Here is a 27,170-nt window from a genome sequence, read left to right as displayed (position 1 = left end):
CTCGGGCTTGACAGTTGAAAAGGTCTGACTGTGCCACACAATGGTTTGATTGGTTTCTCTGGGGGAGACTTTCCCTGCCTCATCACTCGCCAGGCAGGTGGACCAGAAAGTCTCTTGATTCTTTTGTTGCCTCTCAAAGTCTGAGGTCTTTGACTGAATAAATCCGCCGTCATGGGATAATTTGCTAAAAGGAGACTGAAAGATGTGAGAGAAAAGCCTCACGACTTGGGTGCTGCATTAATGAAATAACGGGGCCTTGGAGTTTGCAATTGAAAAATCACCAGGAATGCAATGGGTGGAGACGGGCTTCTTTTATTTCCCATAATCAACTTTTAGTTCTGTCATTTAAAGCATGTGTATCCCTTTGCTCCCTGGCTGGCCCAAGTATATTTGCATTTGTACCCATGTTTAAGAGGACAGCTCTGTCCATAGGAAAGCCATTTGGGCAGTGTGTCTAGTTAGTCATTAGATTATTACTAGTGGAAGGAAAGAATTCCATATGACAGGACTAAGGTTGAGTTAACACAAGACGAAAAGTAATTTACAGATAGGCTGTCCCCAGCCATCTTTGTAGCCCCTGATAAGGTTTCATTTCAGAATGGATAGGCGACATTTCCACTTACGGGCCCATTCTGCGACACCTGTGATAACAGCTTCTGGATCCTAATTGAAATTGGTTTCAAAATGGATTTTCACTTTTCTCTGTCTGTGGAAAATATTGAATGGACTCAGGGCTGCCACAGAGAACTCCGGACCTTGGAAAACGGAGCGGGAAGCTAGGATCATCTTTCATAACAGTGTCAATGATATGACAGTTTTGTTATCTGTCTTATTAATGAAATCATTGATCCCCTGATGAGGAAGATAATAAACTGCGGTCCACCAGTGTTCACGAAGCTCATTTAGATTTGTATTACAAATAAGGAGGGGAAAAGCCCAAACAGCAATGGAACTAAAGTAGGAAAGGTCACTTAAAACTTCTCATTTCCGAAGTAACCATTTCAGATTAGAGCATTCTGAGCTGCAGTCTGAGATTGCAGCCTCAGTGTTTTGAAATTAACGAAGTCAACATTATATTCAAGGATTATCTTTCTGGTTAATGTAGACTAACTAGCATTTTTCATGAAGACTCATTAAGTGAAATTTCACAGGTAGAAAGGGAAGTTCTGAACTGTTTAAGTGCTTTGTAAAGAGGAGAATGGGAAAAAAATTCACAGATCCTCTTCTCCCCATGGCGAAGGGATTTGGGGCTTGTCCTGTGTACGTATGGTGGGTAAGGAAGACCAAACTGAAAGAAAAGTAGCGTATTGTCTGTACCTCTCTTGAAGTGCTCTGGGAATCCTAGTAAGACCTGAATTGGGTTTGGATTTAAAGAGGTGACTCTATTGTTTGCTGTCTGGGCTGCTCTGGAATGCGCTCTGTCCCTCTCCTGGAGGGGAAGAGATGCTTATGACTTCTCATGTTACATGGTGAATTGTATTCCTAGGTGTTTCTCCATTCTTAGTGCCAGCAAGGATCAATCCAGTCCTAACTGAGCTTGAAAGAGGAGCTGTGATCAAAGGCTCTAATGATGTCACTGATCTCTGGTGATTGATTAGGAACAGAAGTTCCGGAGAATTCTGCCTTTCCTTATAATTTAAAATTAATTACTGCCTACCATTAGGATAGCTAGCTCTTAATCCACAAAATTACAAAAATAAATGATACAGAAAATATTGTATTTTTCTTCTGGATCTATTTCCATTTTTAAGTTTATTGGAACCATATCTGCATTTTATAAGCAACCTTCCCCTTTAAGTATACCACAAAGAAATAGAATTCTCTACATAAACTGGGTTAAGTATTTTGGGATTCAGGGTAAAATTGGGACAGTATTCAGCAGGGAAAACTTTTACATTGTTTCCAAAGCAGTTTAATCATCTATAGGTAATTACACATTAGGTCATCATTAAATATATTTAAATGTTGTATTACTTGGAAATTTGGGATTTTAGACTTTTAAAAATCCTCTTAGTTATTTTTATGGAACTATTTAAAATTTTTCTCTAGCCATTCAAAAATGGAAACAAATGCATTCTATACCAAGAGATGACAAATCTTACAACTGGAAAAGCTACAACTTGAAAAGAAATAATAAAAAAACAAAAACGAGAAAGCAAGAGCACTTTCTAGAAGCACTCTTGACTACACTGTAACTATTGGCTTATATCCACCTAGAGTAGGGATTGTTTGCAAAAGCATTGGAAAAATATTCTGTTTTGGAAGGCACTGCAGCCCAAGAAAGAAAAGTTGAATGGAATATGGAGAATGTTAATTATTATTAAAGTTACTGTTACCTTCAGTGGCTTGCTGTTGGTTGTCAAGGATTATTGCTTCATGCTTGCTTATAGCTAATTCCTTTAACAGAAAACTTCGTTTTGAGAACTGCCCTCTGAGTAGGACTGATTAAATGTGTTTATAGTCTAGAGTAACTAAAGGGAAGAGATCATGCAAATGAGCCTTTGAGCCAGGATGGTGAGGCAATTATGAATACTCAGCTTTAATGGATGTTAAAGACTCCCCATTCACAGAATATATTTGTTCTATTGGCAGTGATAAGAAAAATAATCCCAGACCCTTGCCTATAAACAAAGAGAACTTCCAGAAAGACTAGAACAATGGCATGGTTAAAATAATGGAACTTCCAGCAAGGTAAACATATTCTGGTAAAATATGAAATCTAATATTCAGTTGAAGATTTCTTCCAAGCATTTAAAAACTAGAAAACACACAGTGACTTATTCACATTAAGTTAAATCAAGTCTGTGTTAAAAAACTAATATTTCTAGGCTTGTTTTCAAATGCTGGCAAGTTTCAGAGCAGTAGAAAAGTTCCTTTCTTATAAATGTTGACAGCAGTTCCGGTGGAGGCTAACAATGTTTTATAAATAGAGTGTACTTAGCGAAAACCATATGTATGCCTAGTGAAATACCCTCACATTTATTTATGTTTTGATTTATAGAAAACATGTGCCCTTTGACAAAGCCTTTCGGCTCTTTTCCGCAATTAAAAGGAATCATGCTTGAAAAAAATAGCTACCATCTTAATGGGAAACCTTTCCACATAAATCTAAAGCACTTTCTTTGATCACTTGCACACAAATTGAGAATATTTTCATTCACCAGTTTGACCCAAAAAACTGGGTGAATTTAAAAAAAGATGCTTATAAACACACACACACACACACACACACACACACACACACACACACACACACTAGCATATATATCGGTTGAAAATTGGGAAATCTAAAGATCAAAAAGGATGAATACTGTGAGTTGCAGTGTGCAGTTTTGCGGAAGGACAATTTCTACTGTTGCTTGTTTTTGCTGGTGACTAGTTAGTGCTGGTGTAGCATGAAGTGGTACTCCTGTTTAAGTTTGCTTTGGTTTTTTTAGACTGAAGAGGGAGAATGTGCCCAATATGTAGTATCCATACCTTGGTTCTCTTTCTGACAATAATAGATGATAAATAAAGAGAGTGTTAAGAAGGTAGTTTACACATCTCTTTCTTTAATTTTTTTTTTTTTGAAGAAAAATACTATATAATTTAGTTAAAAATAAGTGCCTTTAGCTTATTACTCTTTTAAAAAGTTTAGGGTTGGGAGTGAGTTGTTGAAAAGAAAATTCTTTTCTTACTTTGAGAAAGAAGTGGTTATATTAATTGGGACCAGGTTACAAAATATTGTTTGTCACTATTCTAGACTAGATCAATGGTGTTCACACTGCTGGAGGGTAAATTGGGACAGGGAGAAATTCAGTATTTAAATATAGAAACTTCATAATACGTGAGCAAACTAATGACATAAGTAAAATTTCACATGTGCTAGTATAATTTTGTATCTTGTTTTAATGGGGGGGTACTTTTCATTTTTAAAAATAAATAAGAGATTATATGTGCTTAAAAAAAGACAGTTAATTTTTACAGAAAATATTTCTCATGATGGTGATGTCAGTTTTCCAACCCATGGAAGAGCCTAGCTCCTGCCTCCATGGAGTCAGAAACAAGTACCATTTAAAAAAAAGTTTATAGTTTTGAATTACAGTTGACATTCAATATTATATTAGTTTCAGGTGTATAGCATAGTGGTTAGCCATTTATATAACTTATGAAGCGATCCCCCTAATGAGTAGTACCCACTTGACACCATACATAGTTATTAAAATATTATTAACTATATTTCCCATGCTGTACTTTATATCCCCATGACTATTTTGTACCTGCCAATTTGTACTTCCTAATCCTCTCACCTTTTCCTACCCATCCCCTACTCTGACAACCATCAATTTAGGAACAAATACCATTGAGCATAGTGGCAGCTACCTCAACATCAACATCTTGTGCATGAACGATCTCGTACATCAGGAGATGTACAAGAACGATCTTGTACATCAGGAGAGTTTAATTGGCAACCCAGGAACCCTCGAGGTTCATGGGTAGGTTTAGAAAAAGGGACCAATTCATTTTATTAATGGGCATGTGCCTATGCCCTCTTCGTTCAGGTTCTTAAAGAGATTCATGACCTAGTATTTGTCAGAGCCACTGGTCTAAAGGTAGGTTTTTAGAGCTCTTTCTTCAGGAAAATATTAATTGAATATTATAATTGCTCTTTGAAGGAAGGATTATTGAGAAGAGAGCCTTTCAGGGATTAGAGACCATGAAACTGAAACCTCATACAAAGTGTGATGTAACAGTTGTGACCCAGCTACTTTATAAAGGATTCTTCTTGCACATCACTTTATCTCTTTTAATGAAGAACTTGGGTTGATTTAAAGAGCTCCTCACCTCAAAAACTCTCTTTCTATATGACATTAACTTTAAGTTCTCCAGGAATTTAGAACATAAAATGACAGGAAAGCTGTCAGGTAAATAAGAGGATCTTGAAAGAAACAAGTTAATATAATCTAAACTTAGGGAAATCCATAATTCTCTTTAAATTAATTTGTATAAATCACATGTATGTATCTATCTTGGGTTAAAAGCCACTGAAGATTTTGTTTAGGCCAAAATGTAGTCTCATATTGTTAATTCAAAACCACCTCAGGTATTTTTATTTTATTTTATTTTATTTTATTCTGCACTGAGTTATCGAGATCACCAGTGAATCTAGGAGTGAGAGTTTAGAAGAAAAACCCTGACACTGGAGCATGGAGCCTCAGCACTTTCCATTCTGAAGTCTGGGCAACCAGCAGCACTTCTAGGGGGGACTCAATCTAGTGGAACACATCTCTTGTTTTTCCTTTAGAACTTAGCCCAACTCTATATCTTTAAATGGAAAATAAAATTATTTTCCTTGATTGACCTCACAGATTACAAGGACTTTGTCGGCTTACAGTCCCTTATTTTTTATGCCTACATCACCTGGTCTTCCTAGGTGGTCTCCCATCCAAGTACTAACCAGGCCTGACCCTGCTTAGCTTCTGAGATCAGACGGGATTGGACTTGTTCAGGGTGGCATGGCTGTAGACCACCCCAGGTATTTTAAAGGCAGTCGGTAGCTATAAGTTTTAGGTGAAAGACCAGGAAGATTTTTGCCCAGTTTTGACTGAATTGCTGATAATTACAGAAGTTGCCCCCAAAGCAAGAAATCCACTGAAATTTAGACCTGGTATCACCCATTACCCACCTGACTTCCTACATTTATCTTCAGGTAGTTCTTGGGCATAGTCTGTGTTTGTGACTGGTAGGAGCATTTTGACATTTTTGTGAATATCTCTTCCCAGACCATGGCCCTCTTTTAAACTCTTGAACATCATCATAGAGTGCTCTGCATAGTTTCTGTTTGGCATCTGGTTTGATATAGTTATATTTCATCATAACTTTACTGAGAGCTTTTGCAAATTTCTTTGATGCTAATTTAGTTGCTTTAAACTCTCTGGTGTGGAAAAAAGAAACAAAACCAAGAGTACAATAAGCTTATTACCAGGCTCCTAAACACTGAGCCTCTCGAGTAACCCATATTTGTCATTATTTTTTGACAGTGAATTTATAGGTGGGACCTGGGGAGCATTGTTACTGTTGCTGTTCAGATACAGCCAAGGGAAGGGTGCAGGACCAGAGCTCTGGAGACCCTTGTGGACTTGTATGAATGCTGTACTTCCCCAGGATGCCCTGAAAAGAGGCTATACTTTCTAAGAAAGATGAGATGATTCATTATACAGAAAATTTTTACATAATGCATTTTAGAAAGTGTTTCAGTGAAAATGGAACCTGCAGGAGTATAAGGAATGAAGAGAACCTCTCACTTAACCAACATCTAGTAGCCTGCTCCCTATAGCTTGAGACCTTAGAACTACCCATATCTCAACTTTCCTCTCTTAAGCTTTTATTTTTTTTTAAAGGAATACCTCTTCATTGGGAAATTCAGAAATGCATAAAGAAAAATGTGAATATGTCTTAGAATCTTACCACATAGAGATAACCTTTGTTAACATTTTGGAATATTTTTATTCTCTTTCTCTCTCTCTTCATTTTCTTTTCTTTTCTCTTCATTTTCTCTTCTTTTCTCTTCTTCTTCTTCCTCCTCCTCCTCCTCCTCCTCCTCCTTATTCTCTCTCTCTTTCTCTCTCTCTGTTGTTGTTATATGTCAATTGTATTTCAAAAGAAAGACAGACAGGACAACTAAATGTAGTGTATCCTGGTGGGATTCACTTTTTATCACTTCATGTGGAATCCACTTAATTTCTTTTCTGTCTCCCCATCTAGCACTGTTACCATTGGGGTGATCTAAAATCCATCGTTACCCTAAGTAGTACTGAAGGGTACTTCGGTACCCTTCCCCACTGATGCAGTAAAGAATTACAGATCAGCGAGATTAAGAAAAACTAAGATTTATTAAAGTATGTTTCAAGAGGAAAACGGGTTTGATTAAAGTACGCTCCAAGGGAAGAGCAGGTTACAGCTAAGAGGGCTGTAAGAGTGTAGAATTCAGGAAATAAACCTTATATTCTGGCCATAATAGGTAATTACAAATGATTGGCACGTGAGGTCATTTTGATTGACATTTGGCTCTTTTACAACCCTTTGCTTACTGTGCATGTGGTTACCTAGAATTTAGTCTGATATAGATTTATGAACTTCCAGGCATGGGTATGATATTATAATGATAGTATAATGAGGCTGAGGTGAAAAGAAGGTCAGCATAGGATTGATAACGCACGTGCTTGTGGTGGGATTAAACCAGCGACTGGTTTATGGCCCTTCCTTCATTCCTTTGATCCTCAGGATGCAAGGGTGATTAGATTTATAACTATAAAATGGGTGTTTCAGGGAAGTCTTTGGGTGGGATCTTTATTCCCTAGTGGCTCATGTCTACCTAACTATCTAACAGCACTGCATGGTTCAACACAGTACCCACTGGCAACGAGTGCCTGTTGAGCCCTTGAAATGTAGCCAGTCTAACTTGCAGGGCAGTGTGCTTGCAGGGCCTCCCTGGAGAGCAGCAGGACAGAGAGGCATGGGGCACACAACATGTGCTCCACAAGGGTAGTGGCTCTTTGACCAGAGCCTTTGGTGGATGGGCCCCAGCTGGCCCCCTCTGAGTCCATGACCAGCCACCCCTGTCTTTGCGGAGCCTTTTGCAGGCTGCTGGAAGACCCCTCACTCTTCATTTTCTGTGACATGTACCACATGTTCAGGTAGCCATGTGCCGGGGGCATTTTTCATGCCATGTACTACTCTTCTCTAGCGTTCATGGCGATATAATTTATTTAGCCAATCCTGTTTCATTACACATTTATGTTTTTCTTTTATTTTTTCAGTTGTAAATAAGGATTTGACGAAAATCCTAAAACAAATCTTTGTGCTTTGAAGAAATCTTACCAAATTGACTCCAAGAAATGTAGCGGTTTATACATCCATCAGCTATTTATGAGACACTTTATGAAACACAGCTCATTTTCATAGATACTTGTCAACATTAGTGAAATATTTTAAAAGAAAATGTGAAGCTTCATCTCATTTTTTAAAAAAATTTAATTGAAGTATAACACATAGAAGAGTGCACAGCTTGATGAAATTTCCCAAAATGGACACATCACGTATTCAGCACTCAGATCAAGAAAATAATACTAGTAGCCACTGGAAAGGCCCTCTCATGCCCTGGACAGTTACTCCTTCTGTTCCAAGTGCTTGCTCTGTTTATCCATTCTACTGCTGGTAGGCACTTGGTTGGCTTCCAGTGTTTAGCTTCAGGAAACTGGCTATTGGGCACTTTTCTTTTGGTTCACTTGGTACATGCTATTTTTGGGTACAAACGGAAGAGTGAAAAGACTGCATCATGAGGATACATATAATTAGCTTTAGTTGATACTGTCTAATACTTTACCCAGATGTTTGTACAAATTTGCTCTTCATTCTTGCCAACACTAGATATTTTTCATTTTATCCCTTCTGTTGATTGTGAATGGTATTTAATTCTGGTTTTAATTTGTCCCTTATGATTAAGGGAGTTAAGAATATTTTTAAATATTTATTAATATACTTCTTGGTGAAGTGTCCATTGACATCTTTTTTTGAAATTTGTAGTTCTTCGAGGGTACATGATTGTTTATTGGTTGTTCTGTCACTGATTTGAAATGATACCAGTGATATTGTGATTTACAAGAAATATATATTTGGTCATTCAGATGATGAAAATATATTTCTCATATGTTTCTCATGTATTTAGTCTTCCTCCACAGTTCGGGCTCATAGCTCCCAATTCCAAAATCCTTGGAATTTCCTAGGTCTTAAGAGTGATAAAGGTCTCTTGTTATATTAATGAGGTAACTTTTGGAAAGCACCTAGTAGTGCGGCCTGGTTGTCTGTGGAACCAACCATGTGATTAGAGGGTTGGAACTTTCAGTCCCAGCCACCCTAGATCTCTAGGGAGGGGGACTGGAGGTTGATTTACTCACCAATGGCCAATGATTTAATCAGTCATGCCTTTGTAATGAAGCCTCCATAAAACCCAGAAAGACTGTTCAGAGAGCTTCTGGGTTGATGAACACATGGAGGTATGGGGAGAGTGGCTGCCTGGAGAGGGCATGGAAGCTTGGCACCCTTTGCCCATAGCTTATCCTGTACATCTCTACTATCTGGCTATTTGTGAGTTATCTCTTAAAATAAACCAGTAATCTAGTAAGTAAAATGTTTCTCTGAGTTCTGTGAGCCGCTGCAGCAAATTAATTGAACCTGAAGAAGGGAATCCTGGGAACCTCTAGTATAGGTGACAACCTGGACTTGCCACTGGTATCTGCATGGGGGAAGATGGTGGTAGTCTGAACCATTTACCTGTGGAACCTGTTGCTCTCTCGGGGTAGACAGTGACAGAATTGAGCTGAGTTCTCTTAGACTCTGCTGGCTTCTGGAAAATTGTTTGTTATATGGGTGGGACCCTACCACCTGCTCCCCACATTGGAATTTGAGTCTCAGAACACCAAAGAGAATAACTGTATCTGACACTCTCTTAATATATTGTATAGCTTCTTTTTTTGAACTATTTTATTCTTTTGATCTGTCTTTTAGCCAATAACACACTCCTTTGGATGTTATAACATACACGTTTTGTCTGATAGTGCACATTGTCTTTCACATTCCTCTTCAAATGCTTCTTGGCTCTTTTCCAGTTTTTTCCTTCTAGGTGAACTTTAGGAACATCTTTCTGGAATTCTGTTGTTTATAAATCCATACATACATAGTAATAGTATAAATACATGGGTGGATGCAATCAGTTCAGCATTAGTGATTACCTCTGGAGAGTGTGGAAAGTGAATAAAACAGGAGAGCGTTCAAATGTACCTGCACCATCTTCTTTAAAGAGAAATATGCCACAATTTAATGTCTTAAATCTGGGTGGTGCATTTCTTGCTTATGTTATTCCCTGAAGTGTGTCTTGATTGAAAGACGCCCTTTGGAATTTTGTTTGAAATTATATTCAGCCATCTTATTCAGGCTGTATTATAATTATATTGGCTGTAAGAAACAGTCTCTGTTGTTGCCTGCCACATTCTCACAAGGCTACTCTCAGGCGTACAAAGCACACACAAATGCACACTCGATTTGGCATCCACGTTCTGCAGTCATCTTCAAAAGTGTGTGTGTGTTCAGTCTGTCACTTATAAGAAAATATGTGGGAAATAACAGTTGGGGAGACCTGACAGGTATTTGCTTTATTTTTACCTTTTATACTTTAACATGTTATGGAAGCAATTTAGTTTTTCTTTTGTTTCATCTATCTTGAATTGAAAGTTTCAGGTACATTGATAAGTACTTGGGTTAATGTAATACCGCTTGTATTCTCTCAGGAAAAATACTCTGCTTTGGCTTCTCTGCATCAGGCTGCATTTTTATCAGGTCCCTGCAGCTTCCCTCCATATTCTTTGATAGTGCTATCTGTTACTTGGTGGCTTTTTCTACTGAAATCAATCAGAATGCCAGGTTCAAGCATTAGGAGTGGGTTGAGGCTCTTTGTCATTTGTTTATTTGTTAATTGTTGTTGGAAGACCATTGGTAGCAACGGAAATGGTCAAAGGAATCTTGGCACTCTTGTTTTTGACCTCAAGTTACCTTAACCTTGTGCTAACCTTACTTAACTAATGACTTGGGAATGCTGGATTTAAGTTGATTCTGGTCTTGGCCAAATTGGAGAGAGATCTGAGAAGGATATGGTCTTGGTCCTGCATGTGACATTGCTATAATGCATGAGTATGAAGCAGACCTCATAAAGAGAAGGGAATGAAAAACATCTTTAAGAAGCTCAAGTAGCAGAATACACATCCCTTTGAAAATAGGAAGTTTTGCCATCAAAGGTGTAATTCCATTAATTTCTTAAGCCTCATCTTCATGCAATTGAAAACATGCCCACAACCTGCTACTTAAAGCTTTTGGAAATAATTGAGGGACATTTATTTATTTTCCAAATTTCAAATCATCCAGCATTTTGTTGGGCTTTTGTCTGGGGAGATACAAATTCACCAGAGCCATGCCAATGAGTATAGAAAATTTGCCAGCCCACAGAGGAATTTGAACTTCCTTCTTTTTGTCCGGTCTTGGGGAAATTGTGCATACAGTAGAACTTTTCATGTCTAGACCCTGCCCAGGGGACTTCTGTCTAATAAGAACCTTTTCTTTTTTCTTAAGCATGCTCAAATGGAACAAATCTCAGGAAGAGATTGGGGACAGAATGTAGGAAAAGAAACTATAGGAAGCCCTGTATCATTATATTTTCCCAATTCATTGCATTCAAGTCCGTGCCATTAGAAGTGGAAAGTTCTTTTTTACTTATGTGCTGCCCATAGTCAACGAACATTACTGAGGCTCTGCTAAATGCCAGATACTCTCTGTGTGATTCCGAAGATTAATAAATGTAGGGCCTGCTCTCCAGATAACTTACGATTGGATAAATTGGATAAATGGACAACCAAATTACAGTACACTTATTAGGTTCAGTATAAATGATACCTACAGAGTATAGAGGCATGTCTTGTAGAAGAGGTAACACTTGAGCTAGGTCTTTTGAATGTAAATGTTTAAGGTGGACAGGAGTTGAGACTGGGGGCTGGAGAATAAGATAAAGGAGAAAGGCATTCCAGGTAGAGGGAATAACAGAAATAGAAGTTGGATGAAGGGACATTCTTGGCAATTTGGGGGATACTAATCAATGTAGGTGGCTTATGGGATAGGTGTGGGTAAAGAATAGGGAGGATTGTGATAGGAGATATGACTGGAAAGACATACTGAGGCTGTGTGCTGGAGGCCTATGAATGCTGCAAAGCTAAAGTTGGATCTTCATCCTTAAGATGAGTGGGAAGAAAGCAGTGATAGGCTATCCTCTGCTTAAAAAAATACTTTTGGCCTAGTGGTTAGGATGGCTTGGAGTGGGGAGAATGGAGGCATTGAGGAGACTAAGGGGAGACATGGAGCTGGAAATGTTGGCAGAGTTGATAGAAACTGCTTTTAGGATGGGAGGTCTGAATCTGATTGCAGGTGGAAGACAGTAAAGGAAAAGAGTGAAAGTGTAAAGGCAGGGACAGTCGGGCAGTGAAGTTTTGCAGATTCCCTGGGTCTAGTGTTTCTCAAGCTGGCCTGTAGGGTAGGACAAGCTCTGGCTTAGCCATGGAGGCTGGTAGTTCAAGCACCCCAGGTGATTCTGTGTGCATTGTGAATCTCTGCTCTTGGAGATAAGGATCAGTAACATTTAGAAAGGGATTGTTTTCCTGGAAAAGAGAGCCTTTCACCTGACAAAGGAGGGCAGTGAGAACTCCTACCTGGAGGACTCCTGCCTGGGTGAATGCATTGATAAAAACTGGAGGACGAGGGGAGGGAAAGGAAGAGATTCTGCTCCCAATTTCCTCTATTTTCTCAATTAATTTATAAAAGATAATATGAGAATAGCAGGAGTGGTTTTAAGGATAGCAAATTTTTTTTATGAAGAAAAGGGAAAAAGGTGCTGAGGACATATGAGTAGGATCACCCAGTAACATCGGGGCCCATCTATTTTCTGGAGCAGAGCAGAGAGAACAAGTGGCTGACCTAGGGTGAGATGTTGGCAGCCCAGAGATCTGGAGACATGAGGGAGGGCAGATGCTTACTCCTCATCTCCTCTCTCATCCCATCGACCTGGTGACACACGTGTTTCAGGAGGGTTCGCACAGTTGTCTATTTGTCCAAAATGACAATTATAAAAGTACCCCTTGTAGAGATGAGACCAGTGACTTTGCTTTCATTCATGTGGATGCTAACCAAGTACACTAACTGATCACTGATGTAAGTGAACAGAATTAATACTACTGCTCTGACATAAATTGCTTTCGTGTAGAATTGCTATCTTTCATGGTTTTAGAAACAAGAGGATGCTTGGCAAGACTGTGTAGTACACTACTTTCTTGTGTGTGTGTGTATGATTGTATGAATTTCAGGTGGGTCAGATTTTGGGTAGAACATTGACCAATGATGGGACAGTGCCTCTATCTTTGGAATATTGTTGTAATATGATTTACTATGAGTTTTAAATATTAAATGTTTTTTAAAAGGACTTGTTCCTTTTCGTGTGTGTGCATGTGTGTGCATGTGTATCTGCCATGAACTCTAAATTCTTTTAAATGGAAAACGTTAAAATATTAAGTTTTGGGGTTATTTGTTGTTTGTGTATTAGCATTTCTTAAAAGAAATGGTCAAGATCTGACTCTGTCTCAGTCTAGAGAGATATTGAAGAAATACTAAGCTGAGTTTTACATACACACATGATCTCACATGCTCATATACACTCACATTCACACATATTCATCTTCCTCCCCATCCCCATTTGAAGGCTTGGAACCTGGTAGGAGAGAAGCCTTGAAGCACTGACCATGGAACATTAAGGGTGGGTGGAAGAAGGGTAGGGACCTGACTTCATGCTGACTGTCATGGCATAGAGAAGGAGATCTGAGTCCTTGGGACCCATCAACTAGCTCGGGATGTGGAAGTACTGAAGGAACCAGCAGGTTAGTAGAGCAGAAAATAGCCAAGAACTGGATCAAGAAAACAAAATAGTGCTTTCCCTTGGTAGTTGCCTTTTCTAGAGAAAGCACATTATTTTCATGGGAGAACCCATTGTTATATTATGTGGAGAAGATCAGATCCTCATGTGCCTGGAGGGAGGAGGCAAGGGTGGTCTGACTGCAGGTTATGTTCCCAGAGCTTGGTGGAAACCCTCAGAAGTGCTGTGAGACCCTAGCACCTCAAAACACCCTCAAGCACCTGCCCTGTGCAGCCTGTAGGAACAACTAGGCAATTTCATGGTTTCCAGTTCTCTTCATTTTCTTATATTAATGATGATGGAGTTACAGCTCAGGATTTTGATATGGAGATAGATACACATGTGAAGTCCTAGAAATTGCTTTCTGAAAAATTGCTTAGGAGGTGCATGAGGATGAGCATTAACCAAATTAGGTTCAGTGTTTTTGAATTCAGAAAGCATGACCATCGTATCAAGCAAATAAAGAGCTTCTTGTGGACAGCTTGGAAGTCTGGGAAAAGAGCATAGGAGCTAAAAGAGAGAACCACGCTGGTTGATATACTCCCTGCCTGTGTCTTATGACCCCTCACTGCTGCTGTGGCCCAGAATCCATGTCAAGTCTTCAGAGGAATTCACTATGTTTATCCTGAGCTGTCACTCTGTTCACCACAAATCACAGCCTGCCAGAACTGAATGGGGTCATCTATACTAAACACTCACATTATAGATAAGGAAACTAAGGCTCGGAGATGAGTTTTTCCAAGGTTCCGTAGCTGGTCAGAAGCAGGACTGCTCCAGTCTTCTGCTTTCCTGGCTCTTGGCCTCCTTATACTCAGAGCAAGTAGGAGGAAATGGGACCATGGAAGTGGTAATGTTACATTTTTGTGTCTTGAATCAAAGATGAAACATTGGCAGCTGTTGCAGTATGTGAGAAAATATCATTTCTCTTGGGTAAGGTTTATTGCCATCACTGTGAAGTTCCCATTTATATATATATATACACGCGCGCACACACACACACATTATATGTATACGTGTGTGTGTGTGTGTGTGTGTGTGTATGCCACTGAGCATGTATCTTTCTGTTTTTGTATCAGCACACAGTATATATGTTTTCTTTCTCTAAAATTCATATGCTTTTTGCTATTGGATGGAAAACTGAAACATACAATTCTGTCTTAACACAACTCACTGAAAAAGGACTACTCTGAAATACAAATGACAGTATCTGGAAACACTTTATTATGGACTAAAAACACTCAGTATAAGGCTGTCATAACATGTCATTGTTGGTGGCCAAGCGTTGCCAAGCTTTGAGTCTTAGAATAAGGAACCACCTTGTTTTATAGCTGTGGCAGTAATAGTTTCTCACCACGTGGATTGTTTCTGTCAACTGTCTAGCAAGTTTTGTACACTTACTATTTCTTCGTTACTATTAGTTAATTCTAAAATGCTCACTGTTGTCTTTCAAATCCTAGAGTGTGTAGACCAGTAAGTCCTTCCATCCTTCTAGGAATGGTTCATGTATTTGTACGTTTTAGTCTCTACTTGTGTCTTCAGACACAAGGTTCATCTTGAACTAATCCAGATATAAATGTTGATTTTTTTTTTTTTCCTGAAAAGTCTCTACTGAAGGAGATTCTTCTATCTTAAGATTTGTCCACAGTGCCCAAAAGTAATGGGAGAGCCAGAACAGGACTCAGAGCCTGTACTTTCTCTCACAACCTGAATGCTCAGAACAGGCTAGTTCAGTAACATTCTTTTAGACACAAAACAATGTGGAGAAGATCTCACTGTCTTTATTTTAAACCTGTAGAATTCGCCAGTTCGTCAGCATCACTTTTTATATCCACTGCACCTCCTTACTGGAGATAAATTATTTAAAAAAACAAATGCAACTAATGATTTTTAATTGGCTAGGAATTTTCAAAAACAAATTTTGCAGGTAAAAAGGTAAGGTCAGTGAAATGCTGACAAAATCTTTTGGGATCAAAGCCTGTGGGACATAGCTGATGTTGAGTTAGGGGAGATTTTCCAATCCATTTCATTTCCTCTGTTCTGAGTTGGTGGCCCTCCCTGAGGAGGCAGGAGGATGCTGAAATGATAGTCCATCAGCTGTACAAACCTGGGCTTTGCTTGGGAGTGTCATTCTACAGATGGTGCCTAAGCTGTGACCACGTGTGTATTTGCCTCCTGGACTGGGAAATGCCTAGATGCCCCTTGAGAGTCTCTGCCCAGCCATGTGCCCTCTTCCTTTCCTCGAAGTTAGATAAGGAAGGAGTCAGTACCCCATCAAGATGATATGGGGAGCAAATATACCACTTACAAGATATGTGAAAATGGGTCATTGAAGAGCAACTTCTAATGAGTATGGCTGCATGTCTTAAGATTCATTACCATTATTGTTGCCAGCATTAAAAGACATGTGGTAGTCCCTCCCCGCCTCCCTTCTCTTTCCATTTTTGCCAGAGGAATATTTTTCTTAATGGTTAAGGTCACCAATCTATAGATACTGACAATCCCTAGGTAGAGGAATCTTTATAGAACCATCACCTCCTAGAGGTGGGAAGTCTCGTAGATCTTGGAGTCCATCCATTCTTTAATGTATAAATCTGTTAATAAGAGCCCTGAAAAATCCTGCCACAGCCACTAAGAAGGAATGAAGCCCTTTGCTAGGCCTCTCATTCCATTTTCAGACAGTTTTTATTATTAGAGTAGTCCTTATGTGGGGCAAATATCTACCTCCCCATAACTTCAACACTGTTTGCCCCCTCCCCACCCCTTTGCCTTCAGAAGCACTTTAAATCATGGATGTGGGAAAGATAATTGATTCTCTGGCCTTTTGGATCCACACAAGGTAGTGCTAATTCTTCCACAAATATTTAAAGAATAAAGCCCCAAGGCCTTCTTCCTTCCTTCTTTCTTTCTACTTTGTTTCTTATCTGGGGTGGCTTTGAGTGGTCCCTGTCTGTCTGCTTAAGCCTGGACATGCGTCTCAGTATGAAAGTACACAGTACAAAAGAGTGACGCCTCTCCTGTTACTACACAAGATTGAAGTAGGATTCAGGCAGCCAGATTTCACAGCTGATTCATTCTTCATGAGGTAAAACTGCATCCCTAGGTTTTCTTTCACATCTACTGCTAAGTCATATTTCTGCCACTCTGCCCGGAAAATGACTTGAATATTATTTTTTTGGCTCTAAGTATAAGCCTCTGTATTTACTCTTATTACATTTCTTTTTCACTTGAGGCTGTCATCACAGGATAAACTGTCATGATGTGGCTCCTGTCTTCAAAGTACTCACCTTGCTGTTGAGTTACAGGGTCAGGTAAAAAAGGAGGACACATGCATAACACACACCGTCTTTTATTCACCTTATTTCTGCTTTTGAATGCTAGCCATCACACAGGAAAACTCATGTGAAATTGTTGTGACTGTGGAAACAAAACTGACTGAGGGCAAAAGCATAGTGGCCCTCACCTGCCCTGGCTGGCTTTGTGACCTGCCTGGTGAGACAGTAGACTTGAAGGGAAGGTAGCAGTATTTGTCTGCCCATACTCTGCCTGTGTGTACTGAGAAAAGTATGAATTCTAATGCGCTTTTAATGTGCTTTCTGTAAACTTATTAGAACTAGATATTTTGCCTGTTGCCTCTTATTTACCTTGCATACTAATGTCTGTGTATAAACAATGGAAAATTTTCATCTGCTCCCAAGCAGGCTTGTGGCTTGAAAATCATTTTCAGAAATTTTAGAAATGTTAGTAACCCAGCTTTGTGGTGAGTAGCGAAAACCACATCTAACATTTGGATCAAGCTGTACATTTTCAAAGCACTACCACCTCTTGCATGTCTCACTGGCCGTTTTCTAACTCTGTTCCTTGTATTTGCAGGGTATTCTTTTGTTTTTGGCTATTGACTAATGGCTTTATAGATGCCATTTGTTATTTCTCATCATAGTAAATTTAAGGGGAAAAAAAATACTTTGTCATTCTAGTTGGCAGTGAAATTATCTCCGGTCTTTTCCTTAGTTAAAAACAATAACAACAAAGGAAACTTTCTGAAAGAGGTTTGAGAATTTTAAGCTATACATCTTTGTACCATTGACTGGGTTTCATGTGATTATTTCTGAACTGTAATGGTCTAATAAGGTTTTCTCTGCATAAGAATCTATCTATGTGGTATGTGTGTGTGTGCACGTGCGTACATGTGTGTGTGTTGTGTCTCAAGGGATCTCAAAGTCAGACCCTAGCAGGTCGTACTGATTTTTAAAGATTTAGATGTAAATCAATTCCTTGAGGGAAGTTCTACAGTCTCGATATCTTTACAGAAGCCACAGCCATTTGCCTAGAAGGCCTTGATTCCGGGTCTTGCCAAACCACCATGAGATGAGGTAGAAGATCTTTGGAGAAAAAACAAAACTTGTCCTGGCCTATGAGTACATCCCAGAGTCAGCATCCCCAGTATCGGCTCCGCGACTCAGATCCCAGGGCAGTTCCTCAGTCCCTTGATTGAGTTGGAAGAAATCTTCACCCATTAGGCTTGGTCCTGACCTGTGCACTGCCTGCTTCCAGTGTTCCAGCCTTGGCTTCCTGCTGTTCTCCGAGACCTCCCTCCCTGCCCTTGCCCCACACCCCCTACCACATTTCCCCTTATTTTTTTCTTCAGAGAACTCGCTGCTCTCTGAAGTTATTTTCCTTTTTTATGTTTGTGTGTTTACTTTCTGTCTCTGCACCAGGATCTAAGAATGAAGAGCCTCTCCCATCTCCTTTCCTCTGTACCTCTGCTTGGAACAGGGCCAACACAGTGTGGGGCTCAAAAAATATGTGTAGAATGAATATGTAGGTCCGAAAATGACTTTAAGCCACACCTGGAGAGATTTAGGAGAATTTTCACTCCTTTTAGAGGATACAGTTCTATAGATTATTTTGAGGTTATGGTGGCTTCTGTTTAATTTGTAGAGTAGATGTTTGTGCCATATATTTGGAAAGTTATATTTATATTTACCCAGATCACTCTACTCTGCTCCCATTTCCAGTCTGTCTTTACCATCTTGACTGGTTTCCTTAGAAATGTCAACGTAGGCTTCATGAAAATTATGTGGAGCAAAAGCCCTTCTGTAAATGTGGAGTAAGACCTCAGGGATCATCAGGGTTCTGTGATACCCAGTCAGACAGTTGTTTTAGTCCAGAATTTGAGGTAGGTACTTACTTTCATGGCTGAGATGGTGAAACCTGAGATTGCTGTTAGGCCTCTGTGTAGTGAGCTATCCCTCTTGCTCATGGGAATGTGGTAAATTTGGATATGGCCAATGGCCTACTGTCTTCTCTGTGTACTCTATAGGACTTCCCTGCTCCAATAGGGGACATTTGTTTTTGCTTTGAAGTTATCTAATGAAGAGTGACTTGGTGGGTATTTGAATGTATGGTTAGTACCTTTGCTCTCTAGCGAGCGACTAGTTTCAGCTTTGGTTGTCTGAGTTAGTTGGAGGATTAAAATAAGAAAAGGGCTTCCAGTGTAAGATCCCTGCATTCTCTTGAAAGGAGCTACACTTCAGCTGAAGAATCTTCCTTACTGGGCCTCACCTTCCTTTGGTTCCTGTGCGTTACAACCTATTGATTGGTATTGTTGCATTAGATTAAGCCTAAAAATGGAGCATTTGTTACATAATTACTCAGTAAGCTGCATGGACATTGGGTAGCTGCTGGTAGGGTGTGAAGATAATTTTTCTAGGGATCCTAGGAAAAGTCAACTAAATTTTGTGACACTAAGAGGGACACATATGGTGGAGGTCTGTAGTGGGTAAAGGTGGGTTTCTACAGTCAGACAGACTTGGATGTGAGTTTAGATTCTGCCATTGGTAGCAGGTGCTAGAAAGACCTGAATAAAGGTTTCTAGGCTTCAGTTTCCTTATTTGTAAAATGGGGATAAAAATACTTTTTGGGGATTACCACGTGGAGTAATACCTACCTGCATAATTATCAATTCCATGTTCAATTCCCTTCTGTTGGAAAATGTATTTCTCTGGCTTTTCAATTTTGTTCCATTAACAAATATATTGCCAGTCAATATTAAAACGATTTCCTTCCTTTTTTTTTCCTTTTCCCATGTTTTTTCCCCTTCTATTTTTTTCTCCCTCAATTACAAAGGTTCAGCGTTCTCTGCATTCAAATGAGACATGAAATCACCTAGAAGATGATCTCTTATCAAATTTACCAAGAATGTTTTCAGGGAACAATTAGGATCTTCATGTCAGAAGCATTATTCTCTTCATCAGATTCCTAAGTGGAAGTTAAGATGAAACTATGGTGTTAATTTGGAGTGATAGTGGTGGTGACCTCTTTAAAATTTATGTAAATCAAACTTTTTAATTCTTTTAAAAGTGAACACTGGCCAACGTTTTTATTTAATATACTTTTAGGTTGTTGTCCCATTTAAATGTATGTATTTTTAAAGATCTTTCTTGGGGGGTATCTGTTCTGTAATGAAATGTTGATCAAGGTTCTTTTGTAGGAAAATAAAATATTTAGCCTCCTGTATATCTGCCTCTACCTTCACATTTTTTGAAGCTCTTATCTAACACTGTTAGGAATTGTTATTTAAAATTGGAAGAGCTGATCCACAACTATGTTTCTTTACCAGTTCTTGCTGGGAGAGATTTATAGTGTACCTACATTTAGGTGTAGGTCCCTTTAAAAAATATTTCTCTTATATTTTTAGGATGAGGAAAATTTCTTTAATCATAAGTAAACGAATGGAGCCAGCATTGTTTTCTGAAACATTTTGGGAATCTGCTTTATTTCTATATGCGCTATTTTATATCAGTGAAGATGAGAGGCCATTTCTGCGTTTCTGTTAATTTTTGTTTAACTATGTTTAGCTTACTGTAGACACTTCACCTGGACAATTTGGCAATAGAATCATGTTTAAAAAATAATCAAGATGGAAATAAATTAAATTATAGCCTTCTAGCTAGAGCCAAGATACATAGAAAATGACATATTATTTCTGTTCAATTGGCCTATGTGGCCTGGAGGAGGAAAACAGCCAACCAGATTTATTGAATACCTTCTAATCCATCTATCCATCCATCTCTCTCCCTCCCTCCCTCCCTTGATTTCTTCAGTAAATATTTTTCAAAAACATCGTATGTACCAAATACGCTATTAAGTACTGAGGGATAAATTAAATAATTTCTGCCCTCAGGGAATGTATAGTCTGTATACAAATTCGTGGTGGCTTGGACTACATTGGTGGGAGTGGGATGAAAAAAGTGGAATGCATTAGACACATATTAGGTTGAATTTGACAGGATTTACAAGTACTGTGAGGATAAAGGAGGGAGAGTCGTCACAGATGCTCCCTGGTCCTCTAGCTTGGGTTTCTTGGGTAAATGTCATCCAGTGAGATGGGAACAAGAGCCAGTCTGGGGACTATCCTGGTTTCAATTTGACAGGTTATGTTTGAGGACATCCAGGTAATTGGAACCTTAGAAAAGAGGCCTGGGTTGGAAATGTGGATGATAATTTGGAAGACATGAGGTCACAGAAGCAGAGCCAGAAGGGATGAATGTTGGCCTGAACAGAATGGGATAACAGGGCATACTGCACAGATAGAGGAGGAGCTTGGCAGAATAAGGATGTGGTGGATCTTCCCAGAGCGTAAACTGTACAGTTTGGGTCTGTTCTTTCTAATTGTAAATATTTATGAGTCTTGTTTCTTTTGATTAACTCTTTCTTAGTTTGTTACCTTCATCTTGATGTTGTACAGGCAAGAATGAGTCAACCATGAGGTTGATCAATATTGGGACAAGTAAAGTGAATATGAGAGGGAAGGCTTTTCTGAAAATGATTTGCTGTACAGAATTGATACTGGCTGTGAATAGAGAAGAGACTGTCCTTTATGCATTTTTAAAGCATAAAAATCAATATTATGGTCATGGGCAAAATGTAAAAATATTCACAGGAAAGATAAACAGTGACTTAAGTTTCTTGCTAATTTTGTATTTCTGGAGAGAGAGTGAGGGAAAAAGTCTTTTGGGGGTGGGGAATGGGAGACTTTAGCTATATATTTTTTATTTCCTTAGAACTATCTGAATCAAATATGGGAACATATTAACATTGCTTAAATCTGGGTTGTACATAATGTCAACCAATGGTCACTAGCACCAATTCAGAGGTGAAGGAATCCCTCGTTTGGGGTGCAGTGAAGATGGAAACTTAATTCAGTGCAAACAGCTCAATTGTGATACAACACATCTGTGAGAACAACTCAATAGTGTTAGAGCTCAATTATGAGACAGCATTGCCAGCCTATGAGGGGACTCTGGAACGAGGCTCTGCTCTGGTCTGCCTGCTTTGCTCCTTTCTGCTGTGTATTAGTCTGTTCCCCTCTGCTCTACTCCACCTGTTCTTCTTCCCTCTGGTCCATAAGATATCTTCTGGGTTATAACTCCAGCCAAGTAAACTCAATCTTGGGAGGAAGGAGAGTATGCTCCCCAAGCTACAGGGGAGCTTGCTTATATAGAGAGACATCTCCACCTCTGATCTCTGATTGGTCAATCTTCATGCAAATAAGGAGTCCAAATTCTCGCAATTTGGTCCAAAAGGCACTGTCCTAATTGGTTAGAATGGAGGCACTCTGGTTGGTGAAGATGCTGATGGGGATATGGATGCATAGCTCCAATTGGATGGGGAAAATCTCAGCCCTGTTGGTTGAAATACAGTTCCAGGAACTCTTTTATAAGGGCTGGCTCAGATGACAGGAACACAGTGCTGGCTGGTCAGTGTAGCAGGCAGTTCAGTGCAGACTTCTTTCTGAAGTGTGGTTTGTGTGAGAGGCCCATGTGTAGAAATGGCTCCTAGACTTTCTTTTTTGAACCCAGTTAGCCACCAGGAGCCATTTTTAGGTATCTTCTTTTTCAGGGAACACAGTAATGTGAATAACTATCATATCATTTTTAGTATTTTTCTCTACGTTTGAATATTTCATAATTAGAAGTTTTAAGAAAGAAAAATAAGATAGGCTGTTGTGTGTGCTGACTGCATATATAATTTAGCTCTGGGAATCCGTAGAAACCAGACAGATAATAATAACTAGGTAGTTAATAATAAATGTTTAAAATAAATTAATTAAAAGGGATGAGAGTATCCAGACATTCAATCTTATGTCTCTGTTTGGAAACCTGGCCTTTGGTGGAACAGGGCCCAGAGCAAATTCATTATATGTGGGGATCTTTACTTTTCATTCACCTTTTGCTACCAGTAGAATTCCTGGGTGATTGGAGTTAGGAGCTTTTTTTTTTTTTTCTTGGAGTTACTGATCAAAGGTGTTTCCAGATGAGAGCAGGATGGTGCTTACCAAGTCCAGGCAGGAGAAAAGGGTGAGCAGCTCTGTGGGTCAGGAGCTAGAAGCTCCCTTCAGAGATTTTTAAAACCCCTTTTGAATGGACTCATTGTTTATAAGAACAGCTCCTTAATGGAAAAACAAAAAGGCAAGTCGTCTGTAGCCTGCTCTTTATTTTCCTTTGCTGGCCTCACTGTTTATTTGATTTATCAAGTTTAGCTCTGCTCTGTGACCTTCCTTTAGGTATTTTTCTAGAGTATCCATTACTTTATTTAGAAACATAATATTTAAAGAAGATGGAGCTGAGTCAAAAAATCATCACCTTTTGTTGTGGCCATTTCCCCATCTATTGAAACCTTAAACTTGCCTAGCACCACAAAGCTGACTTGCAGTCCTTAAATCAACAAATCATTCAGGGCCCTGCCTCATGTTTTCAGATGGGGGGTGGGGGGTGGGGAGTGTGGGGACAGAAGGTCTGGTCATCCCCAGGCCGATTTACATACAACTAGAGGACATAGTGCCAGAGAATTTGGGACTATGTGGTAGAGGAGAGACTACAAAAGTCACTAGCTGTAGGTGGTGCTTTGATTGTAGCAAGAAAGCCTGGTGGAGGGACAGCCAGCCCTGGGATAGGACTGTAAGCATGGCCTATTGTGGGTTTGTGACGAGATGGGCAGGTAATAAAAAAGGTGTATTGACATCCCCTTGTATTTTAATACATCTGTGGAATTATTCCCGAGCCTTGCTTTTACAGATTAAACATTCTGAATGTATGGTATGCAGTCTTTTTAAGATGTTTTCTTTTTTAAAGATAATTTTTAAGTTAGATTTTTTACATTTGTCATTTTCTCTTTTCCTAGCTCTTTTTTTTAACTTTAAATGATATTCTAAATATAAAGTTTGAAGATCAAGAGTAGATATCAAACAATTTCATCACTTTCACACATAAGCTATTTAAAATTTTAACATTTTTTTTGAATGTCCACGTATCAGTTGTTATTAGGTTTTGTGGGGTTTTTTTTTTTGTACTTTCTTTATCTTTCTTAAAACTTAGTGGCCACCAAAGATATACACAGAATGCTTTTAGGAAATTGCTTCTAGGAATGAGGAATTGCATAGACCAAAGAGATGACTAGTATCTTAATGGACAATGACTAGTATCTTAAAGGACAGTTGACTAGTATCTTAGATGACTAGTATCTTAATGGACAATGACTAGTATCTTAAGGGACAGTTTAATCCCTGTTGTTAAAATTTCTTGGCTGGATGTTCACTTCTTTTTCTTCTAGAGGAATTTTAGTCATTCCCCAGCCCCTACCCAAGGAAAGCACAACATTAACAAAAGTAATACTATCACTGTAGATTGTGATTGGAATTATGTTAAATCTATTATTTTGGGGCTAATTGGCATTTTTGTAAAGTACATTTTTCTCATTGTGAAATATGATATGTCTCTATTCAAATAGGGTCTTTGTGATCGTCAGAAAGTTTATTTGTTATCATTCTCATGTAGGTTGCATGTATTTCTTGCTTGTGTTCATTCTTAGCATTTTTACTTGAGTTAGGAGTATGCCCTTTCAGTTTAATTGGGAGGCAGAGGTGGCATGGAAGTAGACATGAAGACTTTGCATTCAGCTGGCCTGGTTCTCGTACTGGCTCTGTCATTTGCCACCCGTGTGACTATGGGCAAGATTTGTAATCCTGAGTAACCTCTTTCTCACCTATAAAATGTGGATAATAATGGTACCTACTTTTTAGGGTTGTGAAAATTAAATAAGTTAATGTGTTAAGGGCTTTACACCATTTCTGGCAGTAAATATGTGTTCAAAAATGTTATCTTTCTATTAACTAGTAATTTCTGGTAGAAAAACTATTGATTTTTGGATATTTGTTTTCAGTTGTATGGCTATACTAAGTATCTTATTTGTTTTAATTATTAGTATCTAATTATTAAAATTATTAGTATCTAATAATTTTTCTATTACATCTTATGCTTTCTAGGTTAGACTGTAATACTGTGCCAATAATATTTTTTTCTTCTAGTTGCTGTATACTTGATTTGTTTCATATCACATTGAACTGCCTTCAATTTCCTCAATAATAGTGATTACTATTGATGATAAACATCTTAGCCATTACTTTAATATTATTATTATTTTTTATCATGCTAAGGAAGTACTTTGCTCATTTAAGTTTGGTACTTTTTTAAATAAAAAATGTGTAGACTTATTGTATACCTTTCGTAATTTTTTTGTTTTTATGATCTATGATTTTTCTCCCTATTGATGATCTTTATGTATTTTCTCATAATGTTTCTTTTTTATTTAAATTCAGTTTATTTTAAACTAAAGAAAACCCCAAAAGCCAGTTCACCTATTTCTCCCTCCCCACTACCTGCTGCTTCTGGCAGCTACCAGTCTGTTTTCTGTATCTATGATCTTGGTTTGTTAGTTTGTTTTTTAGATTCCATATGTAAGAGAAATCATATAATATTTGACTTTCTGTGAGTTATTTCACTTAGCATAATGCCCTAGATGTTTATCCATGTTATCACAGATGACAAGAGATGACAAGATTTTATTCTTTTTGATGGCTGAATAATATTCCGTGTGTGTGTGTGTGTGTGTGTGTGTATCTGTGTGTGTCTGTGTGTCTATGTGCATGTGCGCTACAGTCTCTTTATCCGTTCATTCATAGATGGACACTTAGGCTGTTTCCATATCCAGGCTGTTGTGAGTAATGCTGCAGTGCACCTGGGGGTGCATATATCTTTTCAAGGTCCTTGTTCTCATTTTCTTCAGATAAATATCCAGAACTGGAATCGCTGGATCATATAGTTGTTTTATTTTTAATATTTTTAGGAACCTCCATAGTGTTCTTCATATTGGCTGCAGCAGTTTATAATCCCACCAACATTATCCAAGGGTTCTCTTTTTCTCCACATCCTCGCAAGCACTTGTTATTTCTTATCTTTTTGATAATAGCCATTCTAAGTATGAAGTGATACCTTTGTGGTTTTGGTTTGCATTTCTCTGATAGCTAGTGATGTTGAACTCCTTTTCATGTACCTGTTAGTCTTGTGTATGTCTTTTTTGGAAAAATGCCCTTTAGATCTTCTGCCTATTTTTAATCAGATTGTTTGTTGTGATATTGACTTATGTGAATTCTTTATATATTTCAGGTATTCATCTTTTATCAGATGTGTGATTTGCAAATAGTTTCTCCCGTTTGGTAGATGATCTTTTCATTTTGTTATGGTTTCCTTTGTTGTATAGAAACTTTTTAGGGTTCTAGGAGCTTGATATAGTTCATTGATTATAGTTTACCTGTTTACTTTTGCTTTTGTTGCTTTTGCTTTTGGTGCCAGGTTCAAAACATCATTGCCAAGACCTATATTAGGGAGTTTACCACCTGTGTTTTTCTTCTAGGAGTTTATGGTTTCAAATCTTATGTTCAAGTCTTTATTTTGAGTTAATTTTTGTATATGGTTTAAGATAGGGGTCAAATTTTATTCTTTCACATGTGACTGTCCACTTACGAATTTTCCCAACACCATTTATGGAAGAGATTGTTCTTTCTCCATTGTATGTTCTTGACTTTTTTGTCATAAATTAATGGACCATATATGTATGAGTTTATTTTTGGGTTTTCTGTTATTTTCCATTGATGCCCATGCCTCTTTTTATGTCAGTTCCATAGGGTTTTAATGATTATAGCTTTGTAGTACAGTTTGAAATCAGAGAGCATGATGCCTCTAGTTTTGTTCCTTTTTCTCAAGATGGCATTGGCTGTTCAGGGGATTTTGTGGTTCTGTACAAATTTTAGGATTGTTTGTTCTGAAATTTTGATAGGGATTACATTGAATCTGTATATTGTTTTGGGTAGTACGGACATTTTTTTTAAATTGTAAACTTTATTTATTTATTTTATTATGGTGACATCGATTAGCGAAATCCGGTAAGTTTCAGGTGTACAATTTAGTAGTAAGGGATGTATATGTATTGCGTTGTGCAGTATGGACATTTTTAAGTGTTAATTCTTTCAGTTTTTTCCACTTATTTGTGTCTTCTTCAATTTCTTTTGCTAGTGTCTTATAGTTTTCAATATATCTCTTTATTTCTAATTATATTTTTCTAGTATAAAAACTATTTATATTTCCTAGAGTTTTTGTTGTAATTTGATATGTAATTTGATATCTTATTGTATTTAATATCTTAGAGTTTTGTGGTTTGTTCATAAATAGTTTTAGTTTTTAATTGTTTTTTTTTTTTTTTTTGTCCTCGCAATATTAGATGTTGGCATTCAGGT

At 38.3% G+C, this 27,170-nt stretch overlaps 1 protein-coding gene and 1 pseudogene across 3 annotated transcripts in view; one reads left to right on the top strand and one right to left on the bottom strand.

Annotated features, from left to right (window-relative positions):
- GLI3 (GLI family zinc finger 3) overlaps positions 1–27,170 on the top strand; it is a 268,708-nt gene that overhangs the window by 22,914 nt on the left and 218,624 nt on the right. The window lies entirely within an intron of this gene.
- LOC112473620 lies at positions 5,389–5,507 on the bottom strand (annotated as a pseudogene).

The sequence above is a fragment of the Pteropus alecto genome, unplaced genomic scaffold (genome assembly GCF_000325575.1).
Source record: "Pteropus alecto unplaced genomic scaffold, ASM32557v1 scaffold109, whole genome shotgun sequence".
Taxonomy (NCBI): Eukaryota; Metazoa; Chordata; class Mammalia; order Chiroptera; family Pteropodidae; genus Pteropus; species Pteropus alecto.
This window is presented reverse-complemented; position numbering and strand designations above follow the sequence as displayed.